Below are 11,681 nucleotides of genomic sequence, written 5' to 3' on the forward strand. Positions count from 1 at the left end.
AATGAGGATACATCAAAAATTTTTGCTGACGAGTCATACAGTTCTCCTTGAGATGATGAAAACCATTTTAGAGAAGCTGAATGGTTCGTTGAGAACTAATGCGACAAAAGCCGATTGTAGCATAACTCGGCGCTTGTCATATCCACCTTTTCGCCCCCTAAGCAGTGAATAAGAACATGCAGAAGATACTTATACTGCTCACATAGTTCGCCTTGTTGTACATTGAGTGGTCCAAATCTCCCTTATACTTTATCCTCCTGAACAATCCCCTGACTAACATAAGATCAAACTCTCACCTATCATCTATCGTGTCACAAAAACCCAACACATCACATATCACAGTAACATCAATTTCTACAGGTTTATCCTGTATCGTAGCCTCTATCTGGTTCTTCCCCTCAACATAACTTGCGATATCCCAGAATGCTCGTATAATGCTCTAGTAAACGATCGTGTTAGTCGATATCACTCGGTATATCCTCGAACGCTTTAAGAAGCTGATAATACCGCCAAACATTGCAGATTCAAAGAAATCGTCTTGTAAGAACGCACAGATATTGTGCTTCTTATCCCACAACAATAGAACTTCTTCTTCTTCGGCTTCGGCTTCTTGAAAATCTACTAGAGCCTCCTGATCTGGTTGTTGCTCAGGAACGGGATCAGGTATGTTTCCCTCAGCCATACTGTTAAAAATAGTATATAAAATATTCAAATATATCTTTCTGTTTAACGAATGAAATCACATTCATTAATATTATCTTGAAAGAATGAGCATATTCATTACTTATTACTTTAACGAATCACTAGCTTATTCGTTATCCTAATGAATAAGCTATTCGTTACTTTAAGACAAGTCTGTTCATTCGTTAACCAAACGTAGTCTCTCTTTATTCGTTATTTTAACGAATAATCCACCCATTCGTTCTAATCATGAAAGACTAAGTTATTCGTTACCCAAAATGAATAACCATGCTATTCGTTACTTTAGCGATAAGTAAGTTATTCGTTTACATTAACGAATAAGAAATTATCTATCAATTTTGACAATTCATGTCAAAGTCAAAATAACCAAAACCTGTAAAGCCAGCATCGTTTAATCTACATCTAGTACGTTATCATTTCATCGATTAAACTCCAATTATCACAATCAAACTTAATCTACACTAGGTTTAATACTTAACCCTAAATCTACGGTCAGATCTCACAAATCATAGATCCATGAACTCGCATTTACATGTATAATAACAAACAATCAGTTAGATTGAGTAATAACAATATTTGGATTTTTGAAAAATTTTTGCAAGAGTTTTGCTCTGTTTTTCAATATAATAGTGGAAGAGGAATGGGGTTTCTTTCGTTGTATTGGGATTATAAACCCATACCAATAATGTCACGAAACCCTAGGCGATTCGTTAATTTGAATTAACGAATAAGCCCTCATTCGTTAAAATACCCGAATGACCTTCATTCGTTAATCTTTTAACGAATAACCCAGTCATTCGTTGATTTTTAACAAATAGATACTTTTAACTTACATTCGTTACAATAGTACACGAATGATCACATTCGTTATTTATAAGCGGAAGCGAATGTGCATCCATAACGAATGAGTCTCATACGTTATAGACTTTAACGAATGATGGTTCATTTGTTATACTGTTATTACGGATAAGTATTATCCGTTAACGAATGAATCAAAATCATTTAAATCCCATTAGGGTTTCAAATGGCAATAAATTAATATTTTTTATGTTATCCTAACCAAACATCGATCGGAAATGATTAAATTAAGCGGATATACTTTAAAAAGTAATACAATAAGCACGAATTAACTTAAAATGTGGGGAAAATATTTTTTGTTTTTGTTTTTATCATTTGAATAGGTCTCTCATTCGGTAAATCGAAAATAAAGCAGAAGAATAAAATCTTTTTGATTTTTGAAATTTATCAAGCACCAATGAAATATGGAAATGTAAAGCTATAAAAGTAACGACTATAAAAGCAGTACATAGTTTTGTGAGTTCGAGCCGGGAATCATATTGATCAAATTTTCCTTCCGTCACAGTTTTATTTTCAGTGTTTATTCTGACTAGTGTTAAGTCAATCATTGGTATTGTTGTCCACCTAAACCTTCCAACAAATTTTTTTGAAGTTTCTGTGATATGATTAAATTAGCTCAATTAAGCACAAAACATCGAAAGCTATCAGTTCTAATCTTGATTCAGGCTTAATTTGATTTTCTCCAAATCACCCCAACTTGACTTAAACCTTAGAATCAGCTTGATCGAAAATGATTGTTTATATGCAATCCTAGCACATAATCCACACTACAAGATATACCCTCGTTATCAAGCAATAACCTAAGGTCCTTTCCCATGGATGAGTATGCAGATTTCATCTGTCGGCTTACATACATTGTGTCCCTTGTGGTCCATTTCTTAATGGTAATATTATGCGAGCAAGGGGACAATGTATGACTCACAGCGTGGTTTGATCAAGTCTGTAATTGTTTAGTACTATAAAGTACTTTTAGCGATCAAGTTTAAAGACTTTAAGCAAATACACTGCGGGCTTTTTCAAGCATATTTTTAATATTCATTGAAATGAATACCCAGATGATAAACCTCATAAAGACCTAATGGTGTCCGGAACCCTCAAGTATCCTATAAATACGTGATTTAAGGCCATAAGACCATACATTGTTGAAGCATTAACCACCTACTAGAAGCTTTTTATATTTTAAGATACGATCAATCTGATTAGAAGGCTTGAGTATGACCGGATTATTATATTTCTGCCATCATTATCTAGACTTTGCTAGAAACTAACATTCCTTTCTATTCGGCATATTTAGGTTTATATCACATACAAATTCCTATTTGTTTGTTTAAAGATCTACCAACGCACCGATACAATTAAGCACGCAGCCCTTTATACTTACTTTTACTGAACTTGGGATCAAATAATCAATATACTATCATTTTTTCCTTTTAGCTTCAAAAACTCATTTTGAGGAGCATTTTTTCAATGTTTTTCGTATTTTTATATTTGAATGTTTTTTGGATTTTTAAATTTTCTCTATACAAACGAAAATCACAATATTTTTGTAATTTCTATATTCTCCCCCTAAAAAACATACAAATGAAAATAAAAAAACATAAAAAAAATAAAAATAATAAAAATAAATGATTTAACCGAGCAATTGAACTTCTTTTAAAGTTTTTAAACCGTTTACCAAGCAAATATTGAAATCTTGTTTTGTCAAAGGCTTTGGTATAAAGGTCAGCCTTTTGAAAATCCGTGTGTATCTTTTCGATATCGATTAGTTTCTTTTCGTAACAATCACAGATAAAATGATATCGGATTTCGATTTGTTTAGTTTTTGAATGATGAAAGGGATTATTGGTTATAGAAATCGCAGCAGAATTATCAATAAAAATATGCGTAGTAAGAAACTTCAAACCGTAATCCCACAGATACTGCTGGATCCAGAGAACTTGTGAACAGCAACTCGAGGCCGCCACATACTCCGCTTCGTCTGTTGAATTTGAGACCGCTGTCTGCTTCTTACATTGCCAGGAAACAAGCCGGTTTCCAAGAAATTGACATCACGCCGTCATCGATTTGAAGTTGATCTTGCAACCTCCATAATCAGAATCGGTATAAGCTGTTAAATCAAAACAATTGTCCTTAGGGTACCATAACCCGATGTCAGGGTTACCCCTCAAATAGTGCATGATTCGCTTAACCGCTACCGGATGAGTCACTCGTGGACTTGGCTGATACCTGGCACACAAACAAACAGCAAACATGATATCAGGACGAGAAGCAGTTAAGTACATTAACAATCCTATCATGGCTCAATAAAGGGTCGGATCTACGATGTCCTATAATTCGTTCGGTGACAAATTATGACCCACAGGAAGAGGTGTCGAGGGGATATTTCCGGCAGAGATCTTGAATCGGCTCAAGACGTCGTTCACATACTTGGTCTGATGGATAAAGATCCTCGTATCAGACTGGTGAACCTGCAGCCCCAAGAAAAATTTCATCTCTCCCATCTAACTCATCTCGAACTTAGTCTGCATCGTGTTCCTTGCACATCTTGTCGTTTGTGGAGCCGAATATGATATCGTCGACATAAATCTGGACGAGGAGCAGATTGTCACCAACGTTTTTGTAGAAAAGGGTACAATCCATAGTCCCCCATTTGAAGCCACTATCAATCAGATGGCCAGCAAGTGTGCTGTACCAGCCTCACGGGGCCTGGTGTAAACCATAAAGAGCTTTGTTTAAGCGGTAAACACACTCTGGATAGTTCGGATCTTTAAAACCGGGAGGTTGATTCACATACACCTCCTCATGTATTTCCCTATTCAAAAACGCAGACTTTACATCCATCTGATATACTTTAAAGTTCTTGTAAGCTGCATAGGCCAAGAAAATGCGTATAGCTTCCAGTCGTGCTACTGGAGCATACACCTCAGTATAATCTATGCCTTCTTGTTGATTATAACCTAGGATGACTAATCGTGCTTTGTTACGCACGATCACCCCACGATCGTCCTTTTTGCACTTGTAAACCCATTTTGTCGGTATAGCGTTTTTAACTCTGTCGGGTTTATCGATTAAGTCGCATACACCCAGTCTAATGAACTGCTGCAGCTCCTCCTACATTGCTTTGACCCAAGATGGTTCCTTAAGTGCCATAGTGACACTTGTCGGTTCAATCTGAGATCAAAAGCAGGTGTATCGTGCAATGTTTAGAATTCCCATGGCGTGCATATCCGCATAAGCACACATCATGGAATCTTCACATACATCATCAGTAGGAGATACATTAACATCGGTTTCTTCATCACATACATTAGCAACTTGGTGTCGTGTTCTAACACCATCGCTTACGTTACCAATTATCTGTTCCTGTTGATGATTCGTGTGAATCCTTAAGGAAGGATTCGTAGGAATCGATACATTATCACCAAGATTGGTGATATTCTCCTCGGCTGTGTCTAAGGAGACAGTTGGCGACTCGTCTTCAGTTTGAATCGGCTCGGGTAAGTAGTGTGCTTCTTCCAAAGGAACCAAAGATTAATCGACGAACTCAGCTTTATCGGAGGGATCAAAAACATCATTCGATATTCTTTTTTTGGGTAAAGGGATTCACCCGGTTAAATGCATTCCACACAATCAAACAGTACAAGTAATATGACAGAGTGCCATATTAGTTCTCATGTATGACATGCCATACAAGAGTAAACAAACCAAAACCACCAAACATTGGTAAACACAGCCAAAGCTTACACAAGAACAATGTAAATAAACAAAACTAAAACAAATCAACCATTATCATCAATCTGGTGGGAAACTCCCCGCGGAAAGTGCCAATCCTCGAGAACCCGATTAACCCGTTCAGAATTCTTGAACTTTAGAGTCATAAGCTTTAGGCGCGTCCCCCTAATGATTTCGTCCGCAACCATCTTCGGAGTCTTCAAAGAGTTCTTGAAAAGCCGGTTGTTTCGCTCCTTCCAGATAACGTAAACCGAAGCCCCAAATAGCAGCCGATTAACAACATTTTCAATAGAGTTGGACATTCCAAATTGAGACACATATTGAAGAATATTCGCCCAACCATTCCTACATCCCTGAAACTTCCCTTTCATTCTTACAATACTCCAAACCTCAGCAGAGAACTTACACTCAAAGAAGAGGTGGTTACGAGAATCCGGCTCTCCATTACAAAGAGGGCAGCAATACAAGTTATAATTTGGATACCCACCAATTTTCCATCCCATAATACGATTCTGCGTGCTCAACCTATCATGAAGCACAATCCACAACATAAAGGAGTGTTTTGGAACACATTGAGAGAACCAAACAACATGCACCCAAGACACCTTATCAGCCGGTCTCCGAATAAGATTCCAAATTCCAGACGCCGAGAAATTCATTGAAGTCCCATTCTCATCCATTACCACGATCTTGTCCCTCTCATCCGGACAAATGCTGACTTCTTTTAGGTTCAAAAGAATTGGATACCTCAAAATCCAATCAGGCGGCCAACCCCAGTTATTATGATGAACAACATCACTGACACAGGTCTCTAAAGACAAGCCAGCACGATGAATAGCTCTAGGGTTAATATATTCAATTAAAGGACAAATCTCATCCCACTTATCATACCAAACTGAAGTAGATCTCCCATTCCCAATTTCATGCCATATAAATTTTCTAATCTGAGGACGGAACTGAAGAATTTTCCTCCATCCCCACGTACACGAGTTAGGAATCTGCAAGCTCCAAAAATTTCGCCCCTTCATTTTATACTCATAAATCCATTTAACCCACAACGAGTTACGCACATTGATTAAGCTCCAAATATGATAAACCAGCAGAGAGTTATTGACATCCCGTATACGCCGGATACCCAAACCACCTTCACACTTCGGCCGACACACAATATCCCAAGAGACTTTATGCTTTCCCTTATTTTGACCATAATCCCAAAGAAAGTTTTTAATCCGTTTCTCAAGATCAGCAATAAGTCTAGAAGGGAGAGAAAACACAGCAGCCCAATAAATATATAAAGACGAAAGAACAGACCTGACCAGCTGCAATTTACCCGCAAAAGATAAAGTTTTATTCTTCCAATCTCCAATCCGACTATCCATACAGTCCAGCAACCTCTTACAATCCCGGTAATTTAACCTCGTGGATATAAGAGGAACCCCCAAGTATTTAACCGGGAGCCTTCCTTCAACAAAGGGCATAATATTCAAAATACCACCTTTAACACGGTCCGGGACATTACAGAAAAACGCGGTACTTTTCGGAACACTCGGAGTAAGCCCGGACATATCTTTGAAATCATTCAGAGCCCCCATAATAATTTTAGCAGAATTCACATCACCACGAGCAAACAGGAACAAATCATCCGCAAAGCAAATGTTGATAATATTTAACTTTTCACAACATCGATGAAAGCGGAACGATCCATCAATACGAACCTTTCGATGCAGAATCAACGTGAGAGCTTGCATAACCAGCGTGAAAATATAAGGGGACATCGGATCACCCTGTCTCAGACCTCTTTTACCACTAAAGAACCCGTGTAAATTCCCATTAACTGCTATCGAAAAAGAAGAAGTGGTTATGCACTCCATTATCCACTGAATCATCTTATCGTGGAAACCATACCCAAAAAGAATATCACGTATGAAGTCCCAACTGACCGTATCATAGGCTTTCTGGATATCAACTTTAAAAGCACATCTAGGCGGACCTGTATTAGTGTGGTAATTATGCATTAATTCTTGGGTCAAAAGGATATTATCAGAAATCCTACGCCCAGGCACAAACGCTGACTGATTAATATCAATTAACGACTCCAACCCCTTCATCATACGAACCGAGATAATCTTGGTAATGCATTTATATAAAGTGTTGCAGCACGAGATGGGACGAAAATCATTCGGAGTCACAATATTAGTCACTTTAGGAATAAGGGCAATAATGGTGTGGTTTACCTGTTTAAGGAGACTTCCTCTGCTGAAAAATTCACGAACCGCCAAACACACATCTTTCCCAACAATATCCCAAGAACTCTTGAAAAAGGCCGAGGAAAAACCATCAGGTCCCGGCGCTTTGGAATTCTCAATAGAGAAAACCGCATCCTTGATTTCCAAATCGGAGATAGGTCTAATCATAAACTCCGCCTGGGAGGCCGAGAGTTTAGTAGTAAACATCTGATTATCCAGTTTCCTCAATGGTTTCAAATCAGAGCCAAAGATGTTCGTAAAATGATTAACAAACACCGAAGGAACATCCAATCCCTCAAATAAACGGCCCTGAGCATCACTTATAATATCAATGCGACCCCTATGGTTTCGCATTTTCAAAGAATTGTGAAAGTATGCAGTGTTAGAGTCACCAAGCTTTAACCAATCAACTTTAGCCTTTTGTTTAAGGAATTCTTCCTCATCCTTAGCCGCCTCATGATAAGCCTTAAGATAATTACTCTGTTCCCGAATCAACTCCAAATTAGTAGGGTCAGTGTCAAGGCGGGTTTGACAAGCATCCAGACGGGTTCTTAGGTCAGTAACTATCTTATGGAGATTGCCTTGCCGGTACAGCAAAGAACGAATAGGGTGTTTTAAGTTCTGGAGTTTCTTTACCACGCGAAACATGTGATACCCGTTCACCTCAATATTCCAGCCTTTAGCAATAATATCATGATAACCCGGTTTTTCAATCAAGAAATTAGGGAATTTAAACGGTTTAGGCTTACCTTTAATAAGAGAGGGGAATTTCAATAGACATGGAGAGTGGTCTGAAATCCGGTACGGAAGGAACACCGCCGAAGAATCATTAAAAATCTCCAAGAATTTAGAGTTTCCCATCACCCTATCAAGCTTTTTAAAATGGCCCATACCCGTTTTCGGTTTATTGCTCCAAGTGTATTTGAGTCCGACCCCCTTTATATCCTCAACTTCAATGTTGTTAACACAATCACGAAAATCAATCATTCCAGTAGAAATTTTGGAAGAACCATGCAAGCTGTCTTCCAAACTAAGAGCACAATTAAAATCACCAAGTAAAGCCCAAGGTTTATCACGAGTGAGTTGTTTATGAACAAGAAGATTACGCCATAACTCCCTTCTTTTCAAATAACAATTCTCAGCATACACGAAAGAACCATACATCACCTTGCAATCAAGCTTAAACTTTAACTGAACGTGAAGAACCTGATTCGAATAATCAATAACCATAAGATCAACCAAATCCGTATTCCACCCCACAATAATCCGAGTACCTTTATCACAAACACTACCATTGCTGGTCCAATCCCAATTATTACAGATCTTCTTACAAACATCAAAAACCGCGTTTAATTTGACGTGAGACTCAAGAATAGCGCATACCTGAATATTATTATCTTGTATTACCTTACGAACCACTTTTTGTTTAAGAGGGCGGTTCAACCCTCTTATATTCCAAGTGGCGATGGTACCCATTAAACACCCAATTCACCGGGTGTGCTTGCACCCTCAGAAAAAATATCCGCTTTCATAGCTTTAGCCACATCCGTAAACAACTCCTCCACATCATCATCATCTTCATCACTTTCCGACTCGTCCGCCAACTTACCAAACCTGTTACTGGTTTGGACAGTATGATTTTCCTTTAACTGGACCCCCTTAGCCATGGAAGTTGTAGGTTTACCCACAGGATAATTATTGTCTTGTTCTTGAGCGGATGGTTTATTTATAGTTTGTGGCACAGCAGGTTTAACCACCGGTCGGTAGACAAGATTATGTTTCTTGATTTGCGTATTAACTTTTTTCTTTCCCTTCACCCTCTGGAAACCATCATCATTAGTGACTTTCGTTTGTTCGTCATTTAACTTTCTATCGTGAACTTGTTTCGGGCACTGGGCGTTCGAATGGCCAAACACCTCACATAAAGAACATCTGGGGGGCTCCCAATCATATTCAACTTTAATCTCCGAGATCTTATTAGTCTCCCCCCACGTATCCGGAACAGCAACAACAAGCTTCCTTTTAATCTCCTGATTTGCATGGAGCTCAACCTGTACTCTAGCAAAACTACTTCTTCCCCACGATTCCTTACACATATTAGCAGTATAAGAGTCCATACTTATCGGATCCCCAATTCTTGACGCGAGCATACTTAGACCCTCCTCAGTAAAGGCACCCAGGGGAATGTTTTGTAATTTGACCCAAACCGGAACAGACCGTACATCCTCCTTCTCCAAATCTGACTCCATAGTCCAAATTTGGAGAATAATGGGAACATTCCTAATCATCCAAGGACCATCCTCAATCAACTTCATCATCCCAGCTTCCGTATGGAACTTGAAAAAGAAAAACCCTTTCGCATTCATCATTAGTCTCGTAAGCCCATATTTGTTCCAATTTTTCTTAGCAAAATCCTCAACAACCGGAAAAGGGAGTCTATTACCCAAAAAATAGCCAAACAAAGTATTATTAAACCTCTCTTTAACTTTCTTGACAGAATCAACCGGTATAACCACATCAACTCCATCCATCGTTGATTCAACATTTACTTTTCTTAAAGTTGCCTTCGATGTTTTGTTTTCAAGTTGAACAACACTCATGTAGGAAGGCTTTGAATTTTCCATATGTTTTTCCTTCCCTACATCCCTCTGAATATTAGACGATTCAGCTCCAACCACCTTATTTTCATTCGGAACAAAAGCTGAACAACCCTTATCTTGTTGACTCTTTAGCGAACCTGATCCAATACCCTTGTTATCGCTCAAGCAACCACTAGCTTTGTTCCCCACTGCTGAACAACCACCAACATTATGGATAACGTCATTTAACGGAGCAGTGAATGTAGTGTTTGCAGCAAACGAACCAAAAGAACCCGTAACAATAGGGTTTCCCGAAGAACCAGTTTTCAGAACCCCCCTACGAGGGGGAGCCCCATCAATGTTCGTTACCCGATTCGCTGGAAACCCATGTATAACCTGATCAACAGAACCAATGCCACCCTTTTTCTCCATGCAACCCCAATAAAAATCCAGCCAAGATACCCCAAAATCAATATCAAGATCAAGATCAATAAATAAGGAAACACGAATCAGCCAAGATCAAACCAAATCAAGAACAATATCTCACTCACAATAAACCAAATCAGCCAAGAACAAGATCAAAAACAAGATTCGGCCAAACCAAGATCAAGATCAAGATCAAGAACAAGGTCCAAGATCAAGATCAAGATCAAGAGCAAGATTCAGCCAAGAACAAGATCTCACGTAACAGCCAAGAACGAAGAAACCAAGAACAAGATCAAGAACCAATAACAAGAACCTTAATCCAGCCGAATCCAAGAAACCCAAGCCAGCCGAATCCAAGGAACCAAGAGGAGAATGGAACCTTAATCCAAATCTGCCCAAAGATCCAAGATCTAACAACCCCAAGAACGAACAAGATCAAGAAATAAGAAACAACCCTAACCTTGAAAACCACAAGATCCTTAATCAATTAATAGGGTGTTATCGATCTAACTAAACTATAACAATAGCCGTGATCAATAACAAACCTACTAAGCAATCAGAACCAAGGATTGGAACAAGATTAGAGCAACAAAAAACCCAAGGAAAGCCAAAAACCCTATGCGGCCGATCGCATAGGGTTAGACACCAAAATCGCCTTTCCTAGAGAGAGAAACTTTATACTCGGTTTATTAACCTTGGTTGACTTCAACATCATTCGATATTCCCGATTGAATAGATATCTCTTTCTCTTCTTATGTAGAAGAAATCGGTTTTGGAATACATTGATCTTCCAAATAGGCTCTAACCAAGTATTCAAATACGTCTTCAACTGATGGTGTGAACGAATTAAATAATGACTCGTAGTCGAAGATCCAGTCGGGTCCTTTACCGGTTGAAGGTGTGGTGTAACTCTAATAGTCAACATGAAACCATTTTCCCACACACCCCAAAGAAATGTTGAATACCCGCTTCTTAGGTGAATTATACCCAAGAAAGTATCCCTCGAATGCCTTTTCATCAAATTTCCCGGCGTCTTTCTTCAAAAATGTACACGGACACCCGAAAGGTTCCAAATACTTTAGATTCGGCTTACGGTTATTAAGAAGTTCATAACTCGTCTTTTTAAACTTCTTAACCG

Source organism: Bidens hawaiensis, unplaced genomic scaffold (assembly GCF_021521415.1).
Source record: "Bidens hawaiensis isolate Kalapana, Puna unplaced genomic scaffold, B.hawaiensis_p1.1 tig00045947_1, whole genome shotgun sequence".
Lineage (NCBI taxonomy): Eukaryota > Viridiplantae > Streptophyta > Magnoliopsida > Asterales > Asteraceae > Bidens > Bidens hawaiensis.